The 12440-nt window shown below is 38.5% G+C and overlaps 1 protein-coding gene and 1 long non-coding RNA gene across 6 annotated transcripts in view; both read right to left on the bottom strand.

Moving 5' to 3' along the window:
- Positions 1–3060: 3060 nt before the first annotated feature.
- Positions 3061–3974, bottom strand: LOC308405976. Its single transcript, XR_013973428.1, has 3 exons — positions 3866–3974; positions 3732–3765; positions 3061–3591 (listed from the first exon to the last, which is right to left on the bottom strand). It is a non-coding gene; the product is annotated as an uncharacterized lncRNA (long non-coding RNA).
- A 240-nt stretch (positions 3975–4214) lies between these two features.
- Positions 4215–12440, bottom strand: part of grik5 (glutamate receptor, ionotropic, kainate 5) — a 112032-nt gene continuing 103806 nt past the window's right edge. For 2 of the 5 annotated variants that reach the window (XR_013973414.1, XR_013973417.1), the window contains exons 20-21: positions 4673–6041; positions 4215–4314 (exon numbers count right to left, since the gene is read on the bottom strand). The gene's annotated coding sequence lies outside the window, so the exon portion shown is untranslated. The remainder of the gene's footprint in view (positions 4315–4672; positions 6042–12440) is intronic. The other 3 variants (XR_013973416.1, XR_013973418.1, XR_013973415.1) reach the window with 2 other exon arrangements.

The raw sequence follows: 12440 nt of genomic DNA, 5'->3' as shown, positions 1-12440 counted from the left end.
ATAAGATATTTCAGAAAGCAGCACATGGGTTAGTTTGACTAATATATCCAGCAAGTGTAAGTTTGTAAAGTTTATGTAACATACCATCCCCCCCACACACTACAATAAAAATAAAAATGAGCACTGAAACTAATAAAGATGAAATGAGCAAAGCTAGATTAGAAACAGGGGGAAACTGAGAATTAACAAAAATGTGTTAACAGTGACCTTAAATCTTCCAGTAGTTGCCGAGATATTTCACTATTTCTGACAAAGTTTCATACATTTAAATGCCACAACTGTCTATGCTAAATATAATTGCAAATTAGATGAGATTAATGAGATTTCACCAAAAGGATGGACAGATAAGTCAACTTCTAGTGTAGCTTTAAAGAAAATTATAGATGTGTTTTGCATGATTTAGTCAGTGCATTGCAATGCAGGAAACTACAAGTAAACTCAGATGAGATTAGCAACACTGCTTCAGCTGAAGGCAAAAGTAACACTAATAAACACTCATTACAACCAAGGTACACTGAAACACACAACACAAGACCACACCGGGTGCCACTCCCGTCAGCTGAGAACAGAAACTAAAGCTACAGTTTATATATTCACCAAAGTTGAACAAGTGAGGAAATTATGAGTCTTGAGTTCTGCTGTGGCATTGAGATGGTGGGTCAGAAGTTGTCATAAGAAGAAAGCATGGATCTATTGCACCTCTTATAATTGGTTCTGGCTGGTGCTGTTATAGGATTAAATTGCAGTAGCATCAGTAACTTCAGGATTTGATTTATACAGAAAACTTCACCAATGATTTTTCTGTTCTTCTGTTTGCATTAACTGCAAGCTTATATGCCATCTGTCTAAATGCTCCTGATGTACGTTTTGCCTTGAAACATTTCCACTTCAACCGGATTGTTTCTGTAATTGTTCAAGGAAATGCACTCCCATAATTATGAGTTCAGGAAGCACCACCCTGATAAACACAAGATATCTGAAAACTCTTGGGGAACAAGAGAGAACAAAGCATCATCTGTGACATCCTTCATGACCAACATGCTCGCTGGGTGTCACCTTGCTGAGTCATTAAAATTTTGAAGCTGGAAATCAAACATGAGATGTGGAATCTTGTCTGTATATATGCCCCAAAAGCTGGATGCAAGTTAGATGAGAGAGGGGAAGTCTGGAGTAAGATGAATGAAGTGGTGCAGAGTATTCCCAGAGGGGAGAGAGTGGTGACTGGGACAGACTTCAGTGGACATGTCAGTGAACTGAACAGAGGTGATGAGAAAGTGTTGGACAGGCATTATTTTAAGGAGGAGGAATTGGGATGGACAGATGGTGGTGTGTTTTGCATAAAGAAAGGAAATGGATGTGGTGAAGAAAAGAGAGGAACATAAAAGTGGAACAAGGTGCAATCTAAAAGCGATAGCAAAGTGGTGTCAGGGGAGAATGAAGCTAGACAGCATCGAATGGTAGTGTGTGTAGGATCACTTTGGAAACCAAGAAGAGGACGAGAGTAATTATAGGATAAAATTGTTGGTTAAACGTTGCACAGAGCTTGGGGAGGAGTATAAACAGGCTCTGAGTGGTATGGAAGTGTTGCCAGCTAGAGCTAGAGCAGGAGCAGATGAAAGAGAGCAGGAGGCATGAAGAGAATACATGTATGTGAATGAAAGTGAGGGAACTGAAATGATAAAAATGTAAGAATAGTGCACAAGATACGTGAAGAAGAGATTGGAGGAAGGGTTGAGTGGTTGGAGATGAGAGTCCGGGGGATTTGTGACAGGAGGACAGCAACAAGAGTGAAGTGTGATTTATGATTTATGGTTTGAAGACTGCATTGACAAAAAGACAGGAGGCAGAGCTGGAGATGCTGACATTTTCATTGGGAGTGAGCAGGATGAACAAGATTACAAATGAATATATCAGAGGGACAGTTCAGGTTGACAGTTTTAGAGGTAAAGTTAGAGAGGCAAGGCTGAGATGGTTTGGGTGTGTGCAGAGGAGGGATAGTGGATGTACTGGACAGAGTATGCCAAAGATGGAGCTGCCAGGCAGGAAGAAAAGAAGAAGACCACATAGAAGATGTGAAGAAGGACATGCAGAGGGTTGGTGAGACAGAGGAGGATGCTGGGAATAGAGTCAGATGGAGTAAGAGGATCAGCTGTGTATATCCCTGAAATGAAGCAGCTGAAAGAAAAAGAAGATAGTTTCCCATGTACAGTTTCATCAGTGATATTGTGTAAACACACTTTATTGTCATGTCTGAATGCTATTTACTTTACACTAGGCACACATATTTTGCAGGCAATTTTCCAGACGCCATAAAGTTTGATTTTGTGTCTGTCTTTAAACTAGTGGTGACACGGTTTGTACTGATTGGTTGCAGAGTTGAAGGGATTGACTGACTTTGCTTTGACATGTATGAAAAAGGTTTCAATTTTTTTTGTGTGTCTTTTGCAGAGATGATTCTGTTATGAAAAAGCCTCAACTGTTTTGAAAATGACACAAATGATACAAATGATGTTGTGCAGCAATTTAACAGTCAAGTCAAGTTAAGTTTTTATTTGTATAGCACGTTTAAAAGACATCAAATGTCGGCCAAAGTAGTCAAAATAAAAAGAGAAATTATAATAAATGAGGTAAAAAAGATTACAAGACATTCATTTATACACAAGCATACTCATTATATGCAAATGTCTAACAACCATGTGTGTGTGTGTGTGTGTGTGTGTGTGTGTGTGTGTGTGTGTGTGTGTGTGTGTGTGTGTGTGTGTGTGTGTGTGTGTGTGTGTGTGTGTATATACACATACATATATGAAGATAGGGAGGTCTTCAAGTTTGATTTGAACACTTCCAAATTTAAAGGCTAATTGCATTACATCAATTGAGCACATGAGGTCCCCATTGCGCTGAAGCTTGTTCTGCAATCTGCATGAGCCAGTAGCAGAACAAGCTTCTACTGGCTCATGGAAGAAATATTCACAGCCAACAATTGATTTTGGAACCAACAGCCAAAAGACTCAACTAAAACTTTTGATTGCAAATAGCCCTCAATACCTTTCACAGAGGTACACCATCAGGAGAAACAAACCAGGCAAATATATGGAGCGCCGTGGTGGCCAATCATATATTGCAGTGACAACTCTAACACCCATTAAACCTTCCACATTTTGGGCCACTGCTGCCCCAAAACACCTTTAAGTGGTGTCCCTTCTGGGAATGTGCAATGCAGGAGTACTTCCTGTGACTTCCTCTCTTTAGGCAAATTGTGAAATTGTAAATTGAAAAACTTTGCTGTAATGCAAAGATTGGCCAATGTTTGCTCTAAACCACCGAACCAAGCATGCATTTACTACCCTTTCGGCAGGCATGCATTGAGACAAGAAAAAAAAAAAGCTTTAAGGGAAATATAGACCAGTAGCATCTTGTAGGCTTTACTTTATGTATCCATTGCTATGAAGATGTAACTGTTGTAATGAGTAATGTAAAAGAGTATCTTCATTTGAAGCGTAACATCCTGAGTCTCTTTATGCTTGTCAGCGGAGGATGAGGTACATTTCAGGATGGTTTGAACTCGACATCACTGCAGAAAAGATCTTGTACCTGCACGTGTAACAGTTCAGTACTTGCTTTTATTCTCTTTGTTTTCATCAGGTTGATTTCAAATTTGTTTTTGTCAAAGTAACTAAATTTGGAAAAAAAAATGAGCTAGAAATCTTAAATTAAACCAGCTGTGAGCTCACCTCTTTCAGTCTAACATCACTGTTTCAACTGTATCTGAAAGACAGAATCGTTTTATTAAAAGGAAATGAAACGAGACTAAAGCCATAAAATAAATTGCTGCTCTGTATTAGAAATTCAGAGAAGTAGAACTCACCTGTGTAGACCCGATGCTCAAAGATAGCGTTACGTCTGAGTGATAAAAATAGAGATTTGTGATTGGCTATGGTTTCAGTATCTGATTTCAACTGTAAATGTTTAGTTAAATACATTTAAAAAATGCTGTTGTGATACTAATATGTCATGATAAAAATCCTCATCCTGGAGTTTTATGATTGGTTACAGTATAAATACCTGATTTCAGCAGTGAATTTTCTCAGCTATAAATATTGACTTGCTGACAAACGTTGCTCAGTAATATTTAATAATGACACATTTTTGGTCCTGGTAGAAATATGCTTTCTAACAGCTCACAGACACAGACACACACACACACTTGTACAAACCTTCTTCTTCTAATTATGAAATAAGTCGTGCCTATCATGGCACCATTTATCAGCAAGAATACTCCAAAAGCGATCAGTTTTGGTAATCTCGCCATCTCACCTTGGTATCGTTATGGGAGAAACACAACAATAAGATTATAACCTCAGACACATGATGTAAGGTAATAGTTCTGATGTTCCTATTTAATAATTCAAACCTATGAGAGTAACTGTTTTTCAAACAAATCATGTTGTTGAACTATTTCCATGCAGCCTTTGTTCCTAAATATTTGCACGGATGTGACGAGGTTAGCACAGTCGCCTCACAGTAAGATTACAATCCCATAGTCCAAATGCATCCTTTCCAAATGCATGGGAATTAGCAAAAGTCAAAAGTATAACTTTAGCAAATGTTGAGGGTTCTTTAAAAATATTAATTTAGTGTTTCTGAATCAAGCAGATCAGATAACTTTACTTACCTTCAACAACAAGTTTGGTGATTCTTTCAAATTTACCACTGGGAAAGGCGGAAATGCTGCAGGTGTACAACCCCGCGTCTTCCATTTCCACAGCCTTAATAATCAGCGATTGTCCTGCCAACTTCACCCTCTGGCTCAGTGGAGAATTGGGAATATTCAACCCAAGCTGACTGTTATAAACAATAAGGGGGACTCCCTCTTGCTCTGGTTGCAGGAGAGTCCACTGAACCTGAGTAATATTTGTATTCTCTGGCTGATGGTTTAATTGGCAGGGCATGGTGACATCATTTCCAATAAATGCAGACACTTCAGCCGAGGCTTTGAGTTGTTTTGCACCCAGAACTGCCAAAATTAAATTGTGACATGGTGGCAAAAAGTTAGGGCTAAAAAAGCTGCTTTTTTCCACTATTATTTTAGTAATAACGTTAATTCTAATAACATTTATTCTAGAATATACTGTGCAGAAAATAAGTGCAAACATAAGAGTCTTACCTGTGTGTAATGAAATGTAAATAAGCGTGAACAGCAGGTGGGATATTCTGTTGCAAATTTTCATTGTGCACAACAGGCAGCGGACAAAAAAGACGACGTCTTAGGAATCACAGTGTTCCTGATTTGGTCCACTTTGATGTTAACACAAAGTCTGGCAGCAGGAGACTCAAATTGATACAACATGTGGCAAACACCGAGAAAAAGTGTTGGCAAAGAGAACCACAATGACAAAGTGTGAGTAAGCACACAGAGTTCCTCTTTGTCCAAACCAAACAAAGAACAAAGCAAAATTAAAATTAAATTAAAACAACACAACCAAAAGAGAATTTAGAAGTAAAAGAATAAATAAATCTTTAATTGGAGATTTTGTTTTTTATTTGTGTTTTTTATTTGATGGGATGGAAGGAAATAAGAAAATAAGTGTTCAACAGATTGTGATGTGTAATAGTTCTGTTTGTAATTATCAAGTTTTATATATAAAACTTAATTTTTCCACAATTTAATTTAAAAAGCCAAACTTTAGATGCATATAATCTATAGGCATTAGATCCAAAGTGGAATAATTAAACCCCTTTTTGATGATTATGGCTTCATTAAAATCAGGAAACAGTGTCTCAAATCTTTAGAACAAGTTCCACAAAAACTTGTTTACAATACAGAAGTGTCCAACTTGTGAAAAGTTTATTTATTTATATGCTCACCACTACTTCATCAGTGTGCCATAGCATGAAGATGATCAGCATGAGGCACTGGGTGTTCTGACAGAGGCCTTACGCTCAACTGTAATTCGGAGTCGGGTGTTTCTCATCTTCCTCTTGATAACATGTCGCAGCTTCTCTGTGGGGTTCAGTTCATGTATGTTGGATGCTGCGTCCTGCTGGAGAAAGGAAATCAGCATCTTCATAAAGCAGGTAAAGCCATGAAGTAAGTGTCCTGGTAGTTGGCTGTGTTGACTGTGTATTCACTTTAGACACATCAGCAGATCACATGGCACCCAAAATCATCACAGACTGTGGAAACTTCACACTGGACTTCAAACACTTGGATTCTGTGACTCTCTGCTCTTCATTCAGACTCTAAAATTTGATTTCCAAATTAAATGCAAAATTTCTTTTCATCTGAAAAGAAGACTGGATCACTGAGGACCAGTTCAGTTCTTCTCCTCAGCCAGGTGAGGCTTGTCACATTGTCCCTTGCTCAGCATTACTGGTTAACATGACTTTCCTGAAGATGTCTGTGTGTGGTGACTCTCGATGCACTAACACCAGCCTCAATTCAATCTTTATGAACCTCTCGCAAGTTCTTCACTCAACTTTTCTTGACAATTGTTTCAAACGACAGACATCACTGTCACCTTTCCAAGAACTAATTAAAATACTTCCAATGTACCTAAAAGACAGTCAGTATATTTTGGTACAGCGCTCTGCAAACAGCCTCTTTAGCTATGACCTTACCACCTTTGTGGAGGGTCTTGATGACCGTCTTCTGGACAATTTTCCCATTACTGTTGCGGTGTGTTCTGAACTAAACCAAGACACATGTTGTATTTATACTGTATGCGCAGAAATTCACTTAAATTCAAAATGAGCTCTTCTAATCTTTTGAGATTTTGAGACAGCATCCCGCCCCCCGACTCCATCACCTGGGAAAGTGATCATGTTTTAAGACAGACTCTGTTATTTAATCTGTTAGCTCTGTTACACTTGAGTCTTATTCCTGTCTATGTCGGTGGGTCCTTTATTTTCTTCTCCAGTCATGACAGCCAGTTTCAATTTGGTTGCAAAGTTTTGAGACTTGAATAGTAATTGCAAGTAGACTGTTTGGTTGGTGCTCATTTTTTTCTTTCTTCTTTTCTAAATCCTCAAACTTAACAACAGCCTTAAACACACACAAAACATGTAATACAGGACTAGATTGTGGTTGTGAAAGTGAAATTTGCTGGACGTTTATTCTGTTTAAAGGTTTTCTCTTTGACTTGATTGTTGCTTGCTTCTATACTGTTAGATATGTTGGATCAAGGAGTGTTTTTGGTTGCAGGTAGTTTTCCATGACATGGCGCAGGCTGTAGTCGTAACAAAAGCTGTACTCTTTTATCTCCCACAGTATTTTAATTCAAAACATTACTTAAAGATTATGTGAAAATCCCGCCTGCAGGTGTTGTAGTGTTTTTTACTGTATGAAAAAAAGGGTGAAAATGTGGTTTGCAAACATACCACGCTGGTCTGTACCTGACAAACTGTCACCTGCTGGTTTTCAGACAGCATTTCCTCACAGTGTCAGTCTGTGGGTGTGAAAGTGTCTGCTCGCTCAGTGCTGTCAGAGCATGTGTGAACAAAATCAGTTTTTCTTGTTGCAAAGTAATTTCGAAGGCTCATTTGAGCTGAATTTGTTGTGTGCGTTTTCATACTGAAAGTCAGTTCTTAAGAAATTTGATTATCTTTATAACCTGTGTTGTGAGAACAGAGTTGTGTTTTCTATGTAGCTGTCTCTAGATTGGCAGAAAAAAAACTCTGTTGCTAAAGTTTGGACAGATCTGACAGGTTGTGATTTTTTGAGTTTTTCCCTGTGAATGAGATAGCATGGGGGCTGTGCATTACTCAGTGTTGGAAAGACAGTGAAAAATGTACATTAATGGAATTTGCAGTTAAGTTGTATACATCCTATCATTACTTTACTATATTTTTCTTAACTAGTTTTAGTCCAGCAATGACTAAAAAACACCCACTGATAAAAGTTAAACCAACAAAGACTTTTGACTAAATATTTATTTTATTCTTTTAAATAAAAGAAATTAAAAGGAGTTAAAAGGGAATTTTTCCTTCCCACTGTCACCATAGTGCTTGGTCATAGGGGGTCATACGATTGTTGTTTTTTCTCTGTATGTATTATCGTATGATCTACCTTACAATATAAAGTGCCTTGAGGTGACTGCTGTTGTGATTTGGCGCTATATAAATAAAATTGAATTGAACTGAACTGAATAACCTCCGGATATTTTAGCAAACAACCCATGGATTCATAACTATTAGATTATTATATAAAATAAATGTTTTTAGAAACAGTGCATAAAACACCCTCCACACAGACTCAAATCTCGAAATTACAAAAGAATATGTTTGGCATTATTTACGACCCAAAAGCAGACATGTGCTGTTTCTCCAGTCTGCAACAAATTGTTTAATGAATTTTGGAGCAATTACAGAAAATTCTTCCTCAATGTTGAATTATGAAGACTTTGCATTATGTGGTCTATATAATATCAAAAGATTCAGACAATCTGAAGAAAACTCTGTACAAAACAACAAAGCTGATGATCAGGATTGACCCATGTCTATAATCTTCAGACTCTCAGGCAGCACTGCATTAAAAACAAGGATGATTCTCACACAACATTTCTAGAAGTTGTTGTCTGTAGAAATGTAGGTTATCATTGCAAAGAAGAAAGTCATATGTGAGCATGACCCAAAAACATCATCATCTTCTCTGGGCCAGTGCTCATTTATAGTGGATTGAGGGAAAGTGGAACTGTTCTGTGATCAGACAAATAGAAATGTGAAGTTATCTGAAAGTAACGCCGAGAAGGCCTTGCAGATTTCAGCAAGACAATGCTAAACTGCATACTGCAACTATTAAAACAAAAACTGTAGTAGAAGAGTCTGAGAGTTTATCTCGTCTGCCTGCATCCTTTAGGCAGCTGAAAACGTTTTGTACATCATGGAAAGAAAACTACCACAAAAAAAGACCCAAGAATTCTTTTTCAGACATGAATGGGACAACATCCCTCTCACAGAAGTCCAGCAGCTGGTCTCCTCAGTTGCCAGTTGTTTACTGACTGCTGTTCAAAGAAGAGGGGGCGCTACTGAGCGGTAAAAATGGCCCTGTCCCAACCTTTTTTAGGCACGTTGTTAAAATGAAATAAAAGTACACATTTTCTCAATATAAGCATTTCATACATTTTCTATATTATATATTTTTGGATAAATTTACATTTACATATTGTCCCAATTTATTTGGAATTAGTGTTTTGTTTTGTTTTTTGTATTGCAGGGACAAAAAAGAACAAACAGCCACAGTGAGCTACTTTCTGCAAGCCTCCAACATTTTATCAATGCAAATAACTTCTTCTTTTACCATGATGCAGTGAAAAGCTTCTATGGTAATCTCCACTACTGCAAAAACAAACTGCACCTGATTTTAATTCTGCAGTGTTTATATTGTATGTATTTCTGCAGGAGATTTAAGTAACACAGCCAACTCCTTTTATCCTGCAGAGGAGTGCTGCCACTAATGCCACAGAATACAGAAAGTTATTTTTCCTTTGAAAACCATCAAAGAAGAAGTTGAAGATTAAAGTAGAAAATTACACAATCAATAGAGAAGGCACTGGGCAATGAAGAAACCAGTATGTCATGCCAATGTTTACGTGGCAAATACAATGGAAAGTTAACTTGATTATTTATGATATGAAACTTTACTTCTGCAGCTTTAAATCAAATACAAGAAATTAAAGGATAAGATGGAGTGTATGGTTTGTAAGTTTTGTAAAGCTGCAGTCTGTTGTGAAGAACATTGCTCAGTATAAAAGTCACAATCCTGTCCTCAGGTGTTGCGTTGTGAGTGTAATTTTTGTTAAAATATAGTTTGCAAAGTTTCTGTAATGGTGCAGCCGTGTACAGAACACCATCATTATCACTGGCAGTTTTCTAGCATTTGCTGTGTTATTTCACTGAGGGTATGAAATATTGTCTGCAGTAAACTTTTATTTCTTTATATATTTATTTGCTGTTTACAATATTAAGCTCTTAAATCAAAGTTTCTTTATTTACTATTTAATGTTTTGGTTTTTATGGTTGTTGTTTTGTTTTGTTTTTTGACAAATTCAAGAAACTTCAATGCAGCGCTTTATCTGTCATTTAGTCCCATAGAGAGTGCATAGATCTGCTACCGCTATACTTTTGTACATACTTATTTGTTGTTGTTGCTGATGCTACTGATGCGTAAATTTTTCCATTTTCACAGACCTTACCAATTCTGCGGTTTCTCTTTTCTGGTATGATGAGTTCAGTTTTGGCAGGAAATAGATGGCAAAGATAAGACTGGTGGTTTGAAGGGAATGATTTTGAAATAGATTTACAATAGCTCTAAGAAAGTCACACAGGAAGAGACTTTGGGCATTTCTGCTTAAAAGTTACAAAAATTCTCACAACATTTTGGCAGACTTTTTAAAATTTTATTTCATTAATTAATTTTGCTCTCAGAAAGTTCCATCATGACTAGTAGCTGTGTGGTCTGTATTTGGAAAGCATAATAAATTAGAATACATCAAACTGAGTATTTGAACACTAAGCATTGCAGATCTGCAATGATATACAAAAAAGACAGATGTTAATTGATATTTTGCTCCCAATATGATTTGATATATTACTCTATTGTTATTGATTTAGTAATGCACAACTCTTTTTAATGATCACAATACTGAATCTTCCTATTTGTAGGGATTAATGCAGCATATTAACAGCAATTTAAAGGCATTCAGTGACCAAGACCAAGATGAAGTGTTGTTCATCATTTCACCACACGGGGTCCCTGTTGTAATCAGAATCAGAATCAGAATCAGAATACTTTATTGATCCCTGGGGGAAATTATTTTTTGTTACAGTGCTCCATTTTAAACCAACATTAAGACAAGACAGACAATACGCTAACTAAGAATAGTACAATATATACATATATATACATACATACATACATAAGTCACTTATAAATAAATATTTGGAAAAGAAACATGTGTAGTTGTAGCAGCAAACAGTGTGTTAAGTGGATGCGTTGTACAGGGAGATGGCCACAGGCAGGAATGATTTCCTGTGTCGTTCAGTGGTGCTTTTCGGTAATCTCAGTCTCTCACTGAACGAGCTCCTGTGACTGACCAACATGTCATGGAGTGGGTGGGAGGTGTTATCCAACATTGTCTTTATCTTGGACAGCATCCGCCTCTCCGACACCACCTTGAGGGAGTCCAGCTCCATCCCCACAACACTGCTGGCCTTACGGATCAGTTTATTAAGTCTGTTGGCATCTGCGACCCTCAGCCTGCTCCCCCAGCATGCAACAGCATAGAGGATCGCACTGGCCACCACAGACTCATAGAAAATCCTCAGCATTTTCTGGCAGATGTTGAAGGACCTCAGTCGCCTCAAAAAATAGAGACGACTCTGGCCCTTCCTGTAAAGTGCTGTGGTGTTTTTAGCCCAGTCCAGTTTATTGTCAATGTGTACTCCAAGGTATTTATAGTCCTCCACAATGTCAACACTGACCCCCTGGATTGAAACAGGGGTCAAGTGTTTCCTGGTCTTCCTGAAGTCCACGATCAGTTCCTTGGTCTTTGCCACGTTGAGCTGCAGATGATTCTGCTCACACCACGTGACAAAGGAGTCGACCACAGCCCGGTACTCTGTCTCATCATCCCTGCTGATGCATCCAACCACCGCAGAGTCATCAGAAAACTTCTGAAGATGGCAGGTCTCTGTGCAGTGGCTGAAGTCTGTGGTGTAGAGGGTGAAGAGGAAGGGGGAGAGGACAGTCCCCTGTGGTGCCCCTGTGTTGCTAATCACCTTGTCAGACACACACTGTGGGAGACGTACATATTGTGGTCTTCCTGTCAGGTAATCAACAATCCAGGACACCAGAGAAGCATCCACCTGCATCGCTGCTAACTTATCACCCAGGAGGGTCGGCCTGATGGTGTTGAAAGCACTGGAAAAGTCAAAAAACATGACCCTCACAGTGCTCGCCGGCTGGTCCAGATGGGTGTAGACACGATTGAGCAGGTAGATGATGGCGTCCTCTGTTCCGAGACGAGGCTGATAAGCGAACTGAAGGGGATCCAGATGTGGTCTTACTATGGGTCGCAGCTGGTCCAGGATGAGCCTTTCCAGGGTCTTCATGATGTGGGAGGTCAGTGCCACGGGCCTGTAATCCTGGGGGCCACTGGGACGAGGCGTCTTTGGTACAGGGACGAGGCATGATGTCTTCCACATCACCCCATTGTATTGGGGTGTTGCTGCATTACTGGCCTAAAGAAGAGGAAACTCACAGCCATCATTTATGTTGACAGCTGGTCTTGAAAGCACCCACTTTCAGAACTGGACTCTTATTGTTTAATCGCTTCGTTTACCAACAGCACTTTTTTTAAAAAGTCGCATTCGCTCATGATTTGAATTCTGACAAAAGTTAAGACAGTGTGTAAAATGTAAATATCACAAACAGAATGCAAGCG

This window comes from Rhamphochromis sp. 'chilingali' (genome assembly GCF_963969265.1).
Source record: "Rhamphochromis sp. 'chilingali' genome assembly, chromosome: 11".
NCBI lineage: Eukaryota > Metazoa > Chordata > Actinopteri > Cichliformes > Cichlidae > Rhamphochromis > Rhamphochromis sp. 'chilingali'.
This window is presented reverse-complemented; position numbering and strand designations above follow the sequence as displayed.